Below are 14,050 nucleotides of genomic sequence, written 5' to 3'. Positions count from 1 at the left end.
TCATAGCTTCCCTAACTTTACTTGCTCTCTTGAACCATTCATTTGTGGACAGTCATATTGCCTTGTTACAAGCAAAATAAGATATTTTTTAAATTTAAGAATATCTGGGGGAGAACGTCAAGATTGTGGAGGAGTAAGAAGTGGAGATCACTGTCCTCCCCACAGATACATTAGAAATACATCTACATGTGGAACAACTCCTACAGAACACCTACAGAACGCTGGCAGAAGACCTCAGACCTCCCAAAAGGAAAGAAATTCCCCACGTACCTGGGTAGGGAAAAAGAAAAAAGAATAAACAGAGACAAAAGAATAGGGACAGGACCTGCACCAGTGGGAGGGAACTGTGAAGGAGGAAAAGTTTCCACACACTAGAAGCCCCTTCACTGGCAGAGACAGTGGGCGGCGGCGGAGAAGCGTCGGAGCCACAGAGGAGAGCGCAGCGACAGAGGTGCAGGGGGCAAAGCGGAGAGATTCCCGCACAGAGGATAGGTGCCGACTAGCCCTCACCAGCCTGAGAGGCTTGTCTGCTCACCCACCAGGGCAGGCAGGGCTAGGAGCTGAGGCTCAGGCTTCGGAGGTTAGATCCCAGGGAGAAGACTGGCGGCGTGAACACAGCCTGAAGGGGGCTAGTGTGCCACAGCTAACCAGGAGGGAGTCCGGGAAAAAGTCTGGACTTGCCTAAGAGGTAAGAGACCACTGTTTCAGGGTGTGTGAGGAGAGGGGATTCAGAGCACTGCCTAAACGAGCTCCAGAGACTGGCAATAGCCGCGGCTATCAGCACGGACCCCAGCGACGGGCATGAGACATTAAGGTTGCTGCTGCCGCCACCAAGAAGCCTGTGTGCAAGCACAGGTCACTATTCACCTCCTCTCCCAGGAGCCTGTGCAGCCCACCACTGCCATGGTCCCATGATCCAGGGACAACTTGCCTGGGAGAACACAGGGGGCACCTCAGGCTGTTGCAATGTCATGTCGGCCTCTGCCAACACAGGCTCACCCCACATTCCATACCCCTCTCTCGCCCCAGCCTGAGTGAGCCAGAGCCCCTTAATCAGCTACTCCTTTACCCCGTCCTGTCTGAGTAAAGAACAGACACCCTCAGGTGACCTACATACAGAGGCGAGGCCAAATACAAAGCTGAACCCCGGGAGCTGTGTGAACAAAGAAGAGAAAGGGAAATCTCTCCCAGCAGCCTCAGGAGCAGTGGATTAAATCTCCACAATCAACTTAATGTACCCTGCAACTCTGGAATACCTGAATAGACAGCGAATCATCCCAAAATTGAGACAGTGGACTTTGGGAGCAATGATATACATATATTTTTTCCTTTTTCTCTTTTTGTGACTGTGTATGTGTACGCTTCTTTGTGTGATTTTGTCTGTATAGCTTTGCTTTTACCATTTGTCCTAGGGTTCTGTCTGTCCAGTTTTTTTTTCTTGTTGTTGTTGTTTTTAGTGCTTGTTATCAATGGTTGATTTGTTTTTTGGTTTGCTGCTCTCTGTTTTCTTTCTTTCTTTTTCCTTTTTTAAATTAATTTTTAATTTTTAATAATTATTTTATATTTTTTACTTTAATAATTTTTCTTTTCTTTTCTTTCTTTCTTTCCTTTTTTCTCACTTTTCTTCTGAGCTGTGTGGCTGACAGGGTCTTGGTGCTCCAGCTGGGTGTCAGGTTTGTGTTGTGAGGTGGGAGAGCCGAGATCAGGACGCTGGTCCACAAGAGACCTCCCAGCTCCATGTAATATCAAACAGCGAAAGCTCTCCCAGTGATCTCCATCTCGACACCAGCACCCACCTCCACTCAACGACCAGCAAGCTACAGTGCAGGACACCCTATGCCAAACAACTAGCAAGACAAGAACACAACCCCACCCATTAGCAGAGAGGCTGCCTAAAACCATAATAAGGTCACAGAAATCCCCAAAACACACCACCAGACGTGGTCATGCCAACCAGAAAGACAACATCAGGACTCATCCACCAGAACACAGGCACCAGTCCCCTCCAGCAGGAAGCCTACACAACCCACTGAAACAACCTAGCCACTGGGGGCAGACACCAAAAACAACGGGAACTACAAACCTGCAGCCTGCGAAAAGGAGACCTCAAACACAGTAAGTTAAGCAAAGTGAGAAAACAGAGAAACACACAGCAGACAAAGAAGCAAGGTAAAAACTCACCAGACCAAACAAATGAAGACGAAATAGGCAGTCTACCGGAAAAAGAATTCAGAGTAATGATAGTAAAGATGATCCAAAATCTTGGAAATAGAATGGAAAAATACAAGAAACGTTTAATAAGGACCTAGAAGAACTAAAGGGCAAACAAACAATCATGAACAACACAATAAATGAAAATAAAAATTCTCTAGAAGGAATCAAGAGCAGAATAACTGAGGCAGAAGAATGGATAAGTGACCTGGAAGATAGAATAGTGGAAATAACTACTGCAGAGCAGAATAAAGAAAAAAGAATGAAAATAATTTAGGACAGTCTCAGAGACATCTGGGACAACATTAAATGCAACAACATTCGAATTATACGGGTTCCAGAAGAAGAAGAGAAAAAGAAAGGGACTGAGAAAATATTTGAAGAGATTATAGTTGAAAACTTCCCTAATATGGGAAAGGAAATAGTTAATCAACTCCAAGAAGAACAGAGAGTCCAATACAGGATAAATTTAAGGAGAAGACACAAGACACATATTAATCAAACTAGCAAAAATTAAATACAAAGAAAAAATATTAAATGCAGCAAGGGAAAAACAATAAATAACATACAAGGGAATCCCCATAAGGTTAACAGCTGATCTTTCATCAGAAACTCAGCAAGCCAGAAGGCAGTGGCAGGACATCTTTAAAGTGATGAAAGGGAAAAACCTACAACCAAGGTTACTCTATCCATCAAGGATCTCATTCAGATTCAACTGAGAAATTAAAACCTTTACAGACAAGCAAAAGCTAAGAGAAGTCAGCACCACCAAACCAACAAATGCTAAAGGCACTTCTCTCGGCAGGAAATACAAGAGAAGGAAAAGACGTACAATGACAAATCCAAAACAATGAAGAAAATTGTAATAGGAACATACATGTCAATAATTACCTTAAATGTAAATGGATTAAATTCCCCAACCAAAAGACATAGACTGGCTGAATGGATACAAAAACAAGACCCATATATATGCTGTCTACAAGAGACCCACTTCAGACCTAGGGACACATACAGACTGAAAGTGAGGGGATGGAAAAAGATATTCCATGCAAATGGAAATCGAAAGAAAGCTGGAGTAGCTATTTTCATATCAGACAACAAAATAGACTTTAAAATAAAGACTATTACAAGACACAAAGAAGGACACGACATGATGATCAAGGGATCAATCCAAAAAGATATAACAATTGTAAATATTTATGCACCCCACATAGGAGCACCTCAATACATAAGGCAAATATTAACAGCCATAAAAGGGGAAATTGATGGTAACACAATCATAGTAGGGGACTTTAACACCCCACTTTCACCAATGGACTGGTCATCCAAAATGAAAAACTTCCTTAAAAAACGAAATAAGGAAACACAGCTTTATATGATACATTAAACAAGATGGACTTAATCGATATTTATAGGACACTCCATCCAAAAACAACAGAATACACTTTCTTCTCAAGTGCTCATGGAATATTCTCCAGGATAGATCATATCTTGGGTCACAAATCAAGCCTTGGTAAACTTAAGAAAATTGAAATCATACGAAGTATCTTTGGCGACCACAACACTATGAAACTAGATATCAATTACAGGAAATAATCTGAGAAAAATACAAACACACGGAGGATAAACAATACACTACTTAATAACCAAGAGATCACTGAAGAAATCAAAGAGAAAATCAAAAACTACCTAGAAACAAATGAAAATGAATACACGAACACCCAAAACCTATGGGATGCAGCAAAAGCAGCTCTAAGAGGGATATATATAGCAATACAATGCTATGTCAAGAAACAAGAAACATCTTAAATAAACAACCTAACCTTACACCTAAGGAAATTAGAGAAAGAAGAAAAAAAAACAAAACCCAAATTTAGCTGAAGGAAAGAAACTATAAAGATCAGATCAGAAATAAATGAAAAAGAAATGAAGGAAAAGATAAGAAAGATCAATAAAACCAAAGGCTGGTTCTTTGAGAAGATAAACAAAATTGATAAACCATTAGCCAGACTAATCAAGAAAAACTGGGAGAAGACTCAAATCAATACAATTAGAAATGAAAATGGAGAAGTAACAACTGACACTGCAGAAATACAAAGCATCATGAGAGATTACTACAAGCACCTATATGCCAATAAAATGGACAACCTGGAAGAAACGGACAAATTCTTAGAAAAGCACAACCATCTGAGAATGAACCAGGAAGAAATAGAAAATATAAACAGACCAATAATAAGCACTGAAATTGACACTGTGATTAAAAATCTTGCAACAAACAAAAGCCCAGGACCACATGGCTTCACAGATGAATTCTATCAATCATTTAGAGAAGAGCTAACACCCACCCTTCTCAAACTCTTCCAAAATACAGCAGAGGGAGGAATACTCCCAAACTCATTCTACAAGGCCAACATCACCCTGATACCAAAACTAGACAAAGATGTCACAAAGAATGAAAACTACAGGCCAATATCACTGATGAACATAGATGCAAAAATCCTCAACAAAATACTAGCAAACAAAATCCAGCAGTACACGAAAAGGAAAATACACCATGATCAAGTGGGGTTTATTCCAGGAATGCAAGGAGTCTTCAGTATACACAAATCAATCAATGTGATATACCATATTAACAATTGAAGGAGAAAAACCATATGATAATCTCAATAGATACAGAAAAAGATTTTGACAAAATTCAACACCCATTTATGATAAAAACCCTCCAGTAAGTAGGCATAGAGGGAACTGAGCTCAACATAATAAAGGCCATATATGACAAATCCACAGCCAATATCATCCTCAGTGGTGAAAAACTGAAAGCATTCCTACTAAGATCAGGAACAAGACAAGGTTGCCCACTCTCACCACTCTTATTCAACATAGTCTTGGAAATTTTAGCCACATCAATCAGAGAAGAAAAAGAAATAAAAGGAATCCAAATCGTAAAAAAAGAAGTAAAGCTGTCACTGTTTGCAGATGACATGATACTCTACATAGAGAATCCTAAAGATGCTACCAGAAAACTACTAGAGCTAATCAATGAATTTGGTAAAGTAGCAGGATACAAAATTAATGCATAGAAATCTCTTGCATTCCTACACACTAACGATGAAAAATCTGACAGAGAAATTAAGGAAACACTCCCATTTACCACTGCAACAAAAAGAATGAAATGCCTACGAATAAACCTACCTAAGGAGACAAAAGACCTGTATGTAGAAAACTATAAGATACTGATTAAAGAAATTAAAGATGGTACAAACAGATGGAGAGATATACCATGTTCTTGGATTGGAAGAATCAACATTGTGAAAATGACTCTACTACCCAAAGCAATCTACAGATTCAATGCAATCCCTATCAAATTACCAATGGCTTTTTTCACAGAACTAGATGAAAAAATTTCACAATTTGTATGTAGACACAAAAGACCCTGAATAGCCAAAGCAATCTTGAGAAAGAAAAACGGAGCTGGAGGAGTCAGGCTCCTGGACTTCATACTACACTACAAAGCTACAGTAATCAAGACAGTATGGTACTGGCACAAAAAGAAAAATACAGATCAGTGGAACAGGATAGAAAGCCCAGAGATAAACCCACGCCCATATGGTCACCTTATTTTTGATAAAGGAGACAAGAATATACAATGGAGAAAAGACAGCCTCTTCAATAAGTGGTGCTGAGAAAACTGGACAGCTACATGTAAAAGAATGAAATTGGAACACTCCCTAACACCATACACAAAAATAAACTCAAAATGGATTAAAGACCTAAATTTAAGGCCAGACGCTATAAAACTCTTAGAGGAACACATAGGCAGAACACTATGACATAAATCACAGCAAGATCCTTTTTGACCCACCTCCTAGAGAAATGGAAATAAAAACTAAAATAAACAAATGAGACCTAATGAAACTTAAAAGCTTTTGCACAGCAAAGGAAACCATAAACAAGATGAAAAGACAAACCTCAGAATTGGAGAAAACATTTGCAAATGAAGCAACTGACAAAGGATTAATCTCCAAAATTTACAAGCAGCCCATGCAGCTCAATACCAAAAAAACAAACAACCCAGTCAAAAAATGGGCAGAGAGTTAAATAGACATTTCTTCAGAGAAGATATACAGATTGCCAACAATCACATGAAAGAATGGTCAACATCACTAATCATTAGAGAAATGCAAATCAAAACTACAAGGAGGTATCACCTCACACCTGTCTGAATGGCCATCATCAAAAAATCTACAAGCAATAAATGCTGGAGAGGGTGTGAAGAAAGGGGAACCCTCTTGCACTGTTGGTGGGAATGTAAATTGATACAGCCACTATGGAGAACAGCAAGGAGGTTCCTTAGAAAACTAAACATAGAACTACATACGACCCAGCAATCCCACTACTGGGCATATACCCTGACAAAATCATAATTCAAAAAGAGTCATGTACCACAATGTTCACTGCAGCTCTATTTACAAAAGCCAGACATGGAAGCAACCGAAATGTCCATCGACAGATGAATGGATAAAGAAGATGTGGCACATATATACAATGGAATATCACTCGGCCATAAAAAGAAAAGAAATTGAGTTATCTGTAGTGAGGTGGATGGACCTAGAGTCTGTCATACAGAGTGAAGTAAGTCAGAAAGAGAAAACCAAATACTGTAATCTAACACATGTATATGGAATCTAAAAAAAAAAATGGTTATGAAGAACCATTTGAAGGAAGGACAGGAATAAAGACACAGATGTAGAGAATGGACTTGAGGACACGGGGAGGGGGAAGGGTAAGCTGAGACGAAGTGAGAGGTTGGAATGGACTTATATATACTACCAAATGTAAAATAGATAGCTAGTGGGGAGCAGCCACATAGCACAGGTAGATCAGCTTGGTGCTTTGTGACCACCTAGAGGGGTGGGATAGGGAGGGTGGGAGGGAGACGCAAGAGGGAGGAGATTTGGGGATTTATGTGTATGTATAGCTGATTCACTTTGTTATAAAGCATAAAGTAACACATCATGGTAAAGCAATTATACTCCAATAAAGATGTTAAAAAAAAAGAAGTAAATAAATATCACACACACAAGAATATCTGACTATTTTTCAAAATTTGTGACTCATCCTGAAAAAAATGGGAGATGCCGTTTTTGTTGCCTATGACAAAATAAATACTTCCATAATAAGCTGTAGCGAAGTTATCATAGGAAATTACTTCTGAGACTGACTTTAAGTAAAAGCGAAGTACAGAACTGCATTGCAGCAGAACTGTTCCAGTGAAAGGGAGAGGCATTGAGAGAAAGAGAAGCCATATTGCAACCTTTTGAAATCTTATTGTAAGTTCAAATAATATTTATTCAGAATCCTTGGCAGGGTCCTTTTAAGTCCATCCTTTGCCTGTCTGTGTATTGTCTTTTATAAGCATGGAATTAAAAAATTACCTGAGCTAGTCCTTCAGGGAACTCCAGTTGTTAAAGCTAATGTCCCAAATTTTATAAATTAGGTCTTTGAACTTACCTCTTTTTAAGTCATTACTTTTAATCTGTTTGAAAGCCCTATTTATTTTGTTTATGATGTTTTGCTCTGAGTAATGTCGTTTAATAAAATGGTTTCTAGGGACTTTTGATTAAAGATACTCCAGCAAAATACAGTAGTCCTTAGAAGCCATAAAAACAGAGATAAAAAGAATAGGGGAGTAACCAAAACAGAATTCTGGAATCTGGAAAGCAGATGGATACGAGGTAAATGCTTAGAAAACTTGAGAAAGATGAATTCTAAGCTTTAGTGATAGAAGTTGTGTAGTAGCATGAAATAACTAAAGAACTTCTAAACTGTTCAGAAATTGATGGCTGTGAGAGTAATTGTGTGGTTAAATAATGGGGGATCATTCAAATGCTATTTTGAGGAGAAGTTAGACCCTCAGATCCCCACCCTTACTCTGTATATCTAGGCAATTACCTCTGCCCCACCTCAACAGAAAATTGTAGATTTATTCTTTGGTGAGGAAAGAAACAGACGTCCTGTGAACAGGCACTTTTTCTGTAATCTATTGGTGTGTAACAAACCACTTCCCAACATGTAGTGGCATAAAATAATCATCTATTATTATACCTCATTGTTCTTATGGGTTGACTGGGCTCAGTTGGGCAGTTATAACTGGGGCCCTCTAATACTGTTACAGACCCATAGTGGCTGGGCTGGAGCCACTGAAGGCTTAAATGGGTTGGATGTCCAAGATTAAGCGGTCTCTCACATGCCTGGCTCTTCAGCTGTGATGATTGGAACAGCTAGAGGATGAGATGACCAGGTGCTATTCTTTCCATACAGCCCCTCCGTGTAGCTTTTTTGTCTTCATCATTGCTTGGCAGTCTCCTGTTAGTTGAAATTCTTCCATGGAGGTTGGCTACTTTTAAGGTAAACATTCTAAGAAACACAGGTGAAAGCTACCAAGAGTCTATGGCATAGAATTCATGCAACATCACTTCTGCCACATTATGGTGGTCAGAAGAGAGTCACAGACCAGTCCAGATTCAAGATGAGTGGACTATGTAAAAATGTGAGTACTGGGATGTGTGGTTCATGGTGTGTGTGTGTGTGTGTGTGTGTGTGTGTGTGTGTGTGTGTGTGTGTGTGTGTGTGTGTGTGTGTGTGTGTGTGTGTGTGTGTGTGTGTGTGTGTGTGTGTGTGTGTGGCAGGGGTCCATCTTTAGATACTAGCTACCACAAGAGAACAAACACAGGTTCAGCTGAAGTCTGAAGATACTAAAACAGAGAAATTAAACAAAAGATTCAACCTTTCCTCTGTTTTCTCATTGAATCCTCAGGATGTCTCAGACCATCTAAGATTGAAGTGCACTGATTGACAAGCCTGGAATACATGCATGGTACATCAATTCAGCTTTTTATTCCCTACTCCTAAATATGAGTAAATAGTTTAAGAGCAACAAATAAGAGAATATACCAAGACAAACAGAGAAATGTACAGGAAGAAAATAAAATGATAGGTAAAGAAAACTTTGAATCATATCTTTAATATCATCAGAGAGAAAAGGGAATGTAGTACAATCTTGAAACAAGAGCAGGATACTATAAAAAGTAATATTCATAGAATTAGAAAACCTCTTGGAAATTATATACACAGAGGTAGACAATGTGTGGGTGAGTGTGGTTTTGTGAGTTTGTAAATGATGGAAAATAAGAAAAATTAAATTAAAATATTGGAAGACAGAATTTTAAATAAAGATATGGAAAACAGGGGGAAGCTAATATAGTTAGAGGATCATTTTACAAGTTCCATGATCCAAATAACAAATGTTCCGGAGAGAACAGAACAAAAAACAGGTAGGAAATGTTTTTTTTCTTTTTTTGGGGGGGGTACCCTCCCTGTGCAACTACCTACAAATGGGACCCTCCCTATCAACTATATACAAGAGGGACCCTCCCTGCCCAACCACCCACAAGTGGGACCCTCCCTGCCAACTACCTACTAGTGGGCTTAGACCTGCTCAAGAGCCCACACATGGCACCCTAACTGCCCAGTTATCTAAATGAGGGATCTGTCCTGCCCAAATGCCTACAAGTGGGACCCTCCCTACCCAACTACAGATATAAGGTACCCTCCATGCCCAACTACCTACATGAGACCCTCCCTGCCAACTACATACAAGTGGGACCCCCCTGTTAAACTTCCTACAAGTGGGACCCTCCTGTCAACTACCTATGACTGGGACCCTCCCTGCCAAATAGTTATAAGTAGGACTCTCCCTGTTAACTACATACAACTGGGACCTCCCTACCCAATTACATAAAAGTGGGACCCTCTCTGCCAGCTACCTACAAGTGGGACCCTTCCTGCTCAATGACCCACATGTGGGAGCCTCCCTGCCCACCTACCTTCAAGTGGGCCCCCCCATCTGCTCAACTACCATCATGTGGGAACCGACCTGCCCAACTATCTAATTAAGGATACTCCCAGCCAACTACTTACAGGTGGGACCATCCCGTCCAACAACATACAACTGAGAACAACTCTGTCAACTACATACAAGTGGGGCACTCCCTGCCAATTACCTACAATTGGGACCCTCCCTGCCTAATTACCTAAAAGTAGGACCCTCTCTGCCTGACTACCTACAAGTGGGAGACTACCTGTTCAACAACACAATCCAACTGAGGACACTCACTGCCCAACCACTGACAAGTGGGACCCTCCTTGCTCGGTGACCCACATGTGGGAGCCGACCTGCCCAACTACCTAATTGATGACACTCCCTTCCTAACTACTGACAAGTGGGACCCTCCCTACCCAACTACCTACAAGTCGGCTTAGACCTGCTCAAGAACCTACATGAGGCACCCTAACTGCCCAGTTACCTAAATGAGGGACCTGACCTGCTCTGCTACCTACTGTGGGACCCTACCCACTCAACCACCCACATGTGGGACCCGACCTGCCCATCTGGTAGGAAAATTTTCAAAGAAACAAATCAAGAAAATTTTCCAGAACTGAAAGAATTGAATTTCTAGTTCAAAGGAGGCTGTGATGGGTTGAATTGTGTCCTAAACCCCAGCACCTAATAATGTGACCTTATTTGGAAATAGGGTCTCTGCAGATGTAATCAAGTTAAGATGAGGTCGTTAGAGTGACCCATGATCCATTATGATTGGTGTCCTTACACAAAGAGAAAAATTTGGACACAGATATAGATGTTCACAAGGAGATGGCCTCTTGAAGGTGAAGGCAGAAATTTGGGTCAGTCATCTGCAAGCCAAACTGCCGAAGTCTGCAAGTAATCCTCCAGAAGCCAGGAGAGAAGCATAGAACAGATTCTCCCTCACAGCGCTCAGAAGGAACCAACCTTGCCGATATCTTATTCTCAGACTTCTAGCCTCCAGAACTGTGAAACAATGAATTTCTGTTGTTAAACCTCCCACTTTGTACTACTTTGTTATGGCAGACCTAGGAAACTAGACCCACTGAGTATCCAGTGGTAAAGAGAAACAGCTCTGCAGCAAAGCACATGACTGTGGAATTGAGGGAACTCGAGTGAGGACAGAAAGAAGACTCTAAAAGCTTCTGGGGAGAGAGGTGTAGGAGACTAAACTACCAGTTAAGTGTTAGGGTAGAATAAAGACACGTGAAATTTCAACTATTTCATTTCTCAAACATCTATAGGATGATAAGGGCCACAAAAATGATGGAGTAAACAAAGAAAAGGAAGATATGGGATTAAGGAAAAAGAACCCAGTGTAAGAGACAAATAAGAGGGTGTTCCCAAGATGGTTGTGAGAGGATTTTTCAGGATGAAGGCTATGTGGTGGGGTTAGAGGCCAACTAGATCAGTTTGAGCATGTCAGATGACTCTAAACAAGGAGAGAGAAAGAGAGAGAGAGAGAGGAATCCAATTTGTTTGAGAAATTTTTACACTTATGACAGGGGCTAGTGGATGAATAAATAATCATTCGTGGAAGAAGAAAACTCCAAGGAAATAACAAAAAGTTGTGAAAGAAAGAAAATGAAATCATACTCAATTACAGCTGTAAATTGGATTTTATAGTCATATTGATATAAATACTGAATATTGATTTTTAAAAAATTTTAAATAATTAGAGAGGATAAGAGAGAATTCTGATAATGTGAGGTAAGAGGTAAAGGAGAAAGAGTATTAAATACTCATCTTTTATAGCGAAAAATTAGTAGATAAAGCCTAATATTAAAAAATAGAAGTATAAACATAATATCGATGGCTAAGAAATCATTACCCGCATAAAGTGGAAAAGTGATTGCTTTGGGGAGTCAGAATAGAGGAGTAGGAGGGATGCTGCTGTTTCTGATCACAAGCCTTGTAGAACCACTCTACCAGTTAAATATTATGCATATATAGCTTTGAAGCAACTAACAGTTAGTGAGAACCTCCACCGAATAATTCTATATTTGATGTGTAAAGGTAAACCTATGGCCATTTACTCTGGGCCAGTGCTTCTCAAAGTGGGATGTGCCCAGGAATTGGCTGGTACCTTGTTTAAAACACAGGGCTGGAGTAGGACCCAATATTATACACTTACCACAAACTCTCAGGCAGTGCCAATCCAGCTGGGCCATGGACCACATTTTGAGTAGCAAGGCTCTAGGACAGTATTTTCAACTCAAGCTACATGGTTCCGCCACACGAAGAGCTTTTTAAAAAAGTAAAGATGGTTAGGAACTTTTAAATTCCTTCAAAGACCCCCATATTGTTTTTAGCCTAGAGTTTAAACCTCATAATGACATACAAGGCTCCTTTGTATACAATTCTTGTCCTGTTTTGATGCCACTGCCCCATTGTTACCAACAATTCCATCGACTAACATTACTGAAGCAGTCCAGAGTGCCTGCTGTATAACTGAGCTGTAGGCAGCCTCTGTGTATTGGCCCCTAGGTTGTTTGCTTCTTCAAAACCGGGTACAAAAGCCAGCCGGGGCCTCCCTGGTGGCGCAGTGGTTGAGAGTCCGCCTGCTGATGCAGGGGACGCGGGTTCGTGCCCCAGGCCGGGAAGATCCCACATGCCGCGGAGCAGCTGGGCCCCTGAGCCACGGCCGCTGAGCCTGCGCGTCCGGAGCCTGTGCTCCGCAACAGGAGAGGCCACAACAGTGAGAGGCCCGCGTACCGCAAAAAAAAAAAAAAAAAAAAAAAAAGCCAGCCAGTGCCAAACTCAAATTTGTTTGTATTTTTATTTATTTTATACATTCATTTATTTTTAAATTCCCCAGATAAGCAGGTTTTTAGTCATTTAGAGCCTGCCTACTTTGCATACCTCCCAAGCCTCACCCCACATCTGCTGGCAGTAAATAAGGATAAACCCCAAGCCACAGAGATCCCAAGCTGTTCTTCCCTTCCTAGCTTTCCAGCCCAGAGGTTCCCTGAGCTGCTAGCACATAAGTCCCCTCTCCAACTCTCTGATCTCTCTCTAAGTTCCCTTCTGAGTAGTAACCCAGTTTCCTCAGCCTTTGGACAGGTACCTGTAAGGGACTGTGAGGGACTTTTCCTATAAGTCAACCAGCCAGTGTCACCCATAAAGCTTGTATGTGCTATGACCACCTGAGGGTCATAACTTTTCCCTTGATTAGCCCCCAAATCTCTCACCCTCACTCTAAGGCTTTAAACACTCTACAGTTCATTGTGCTTTAACTGGCTAATTCCTCTTTATATTTAGGATCCAAGTCCTCCAGGAAGTCTTCTGTGACCTACACCATGGAGAATGAATTAGTGTCCTGCCTTGCAATACCTCTGCATGTAATATGATCACCAATCAGAAGCTCCAAGAGTTATGTTTACCTTCACTGATCTCTACAATACCATGGGGAAAACCTCACTTTCCCTATATGTGAATGGGGTCTGGGGTTTCATCCAGTCAACCATTGTTTATTAAGTACCAACCATGTACCAAGTATAGTCTCTGGATTGGATTTTCAATGGTAAGAAAAGAAAATAATGGAGTTTCTGCTCTTGTAGAGTTTAAAGTCAACTGAGGGAGGCAGGCATTAATTCGTCAAAAGAATAAGTGCAATTGGGATAAATACTCTGGAGGAAGGTACTCAGAAGAGATTATGGACCATAATTCAGGTCAGCAGTACAGAGTACAACACAGACGAGAATTTTTAATTCTCTCTTAATTTTAATTTCATCCTCTCTTGAAGTTAAGACTCCTCAGACTACTCCCTTCTTTCTAGCCTATGCCTTTGGGTGTCCAATCTAAAATCATTCTACCTGTGCTTAGCAGTATAGAACTCTGGGCCTTTGAAGTTGTTTGCTTGTAAATTGCACTGAAGTCAGATGGACTTTCAAAGACAACTCTTGGCACTGGTGC

This window comes from Lagenorhynchus albirostris, chromosome 14 (assembly GCF_949774975.1).
Source record: "Lagenorhynchus albirostris chromosome 14, mLagAlb1.1, whole genome shotgun sequence".
NCBI lineage: Eukaryota > Metazoa > Chordata > Mammalia > Artiodactyla > Delphinidae > Lagenorhynchus > Lagenorhynchus albirostris.
This window is presented reverse-complemented; position numbering follows the sequence as displayed.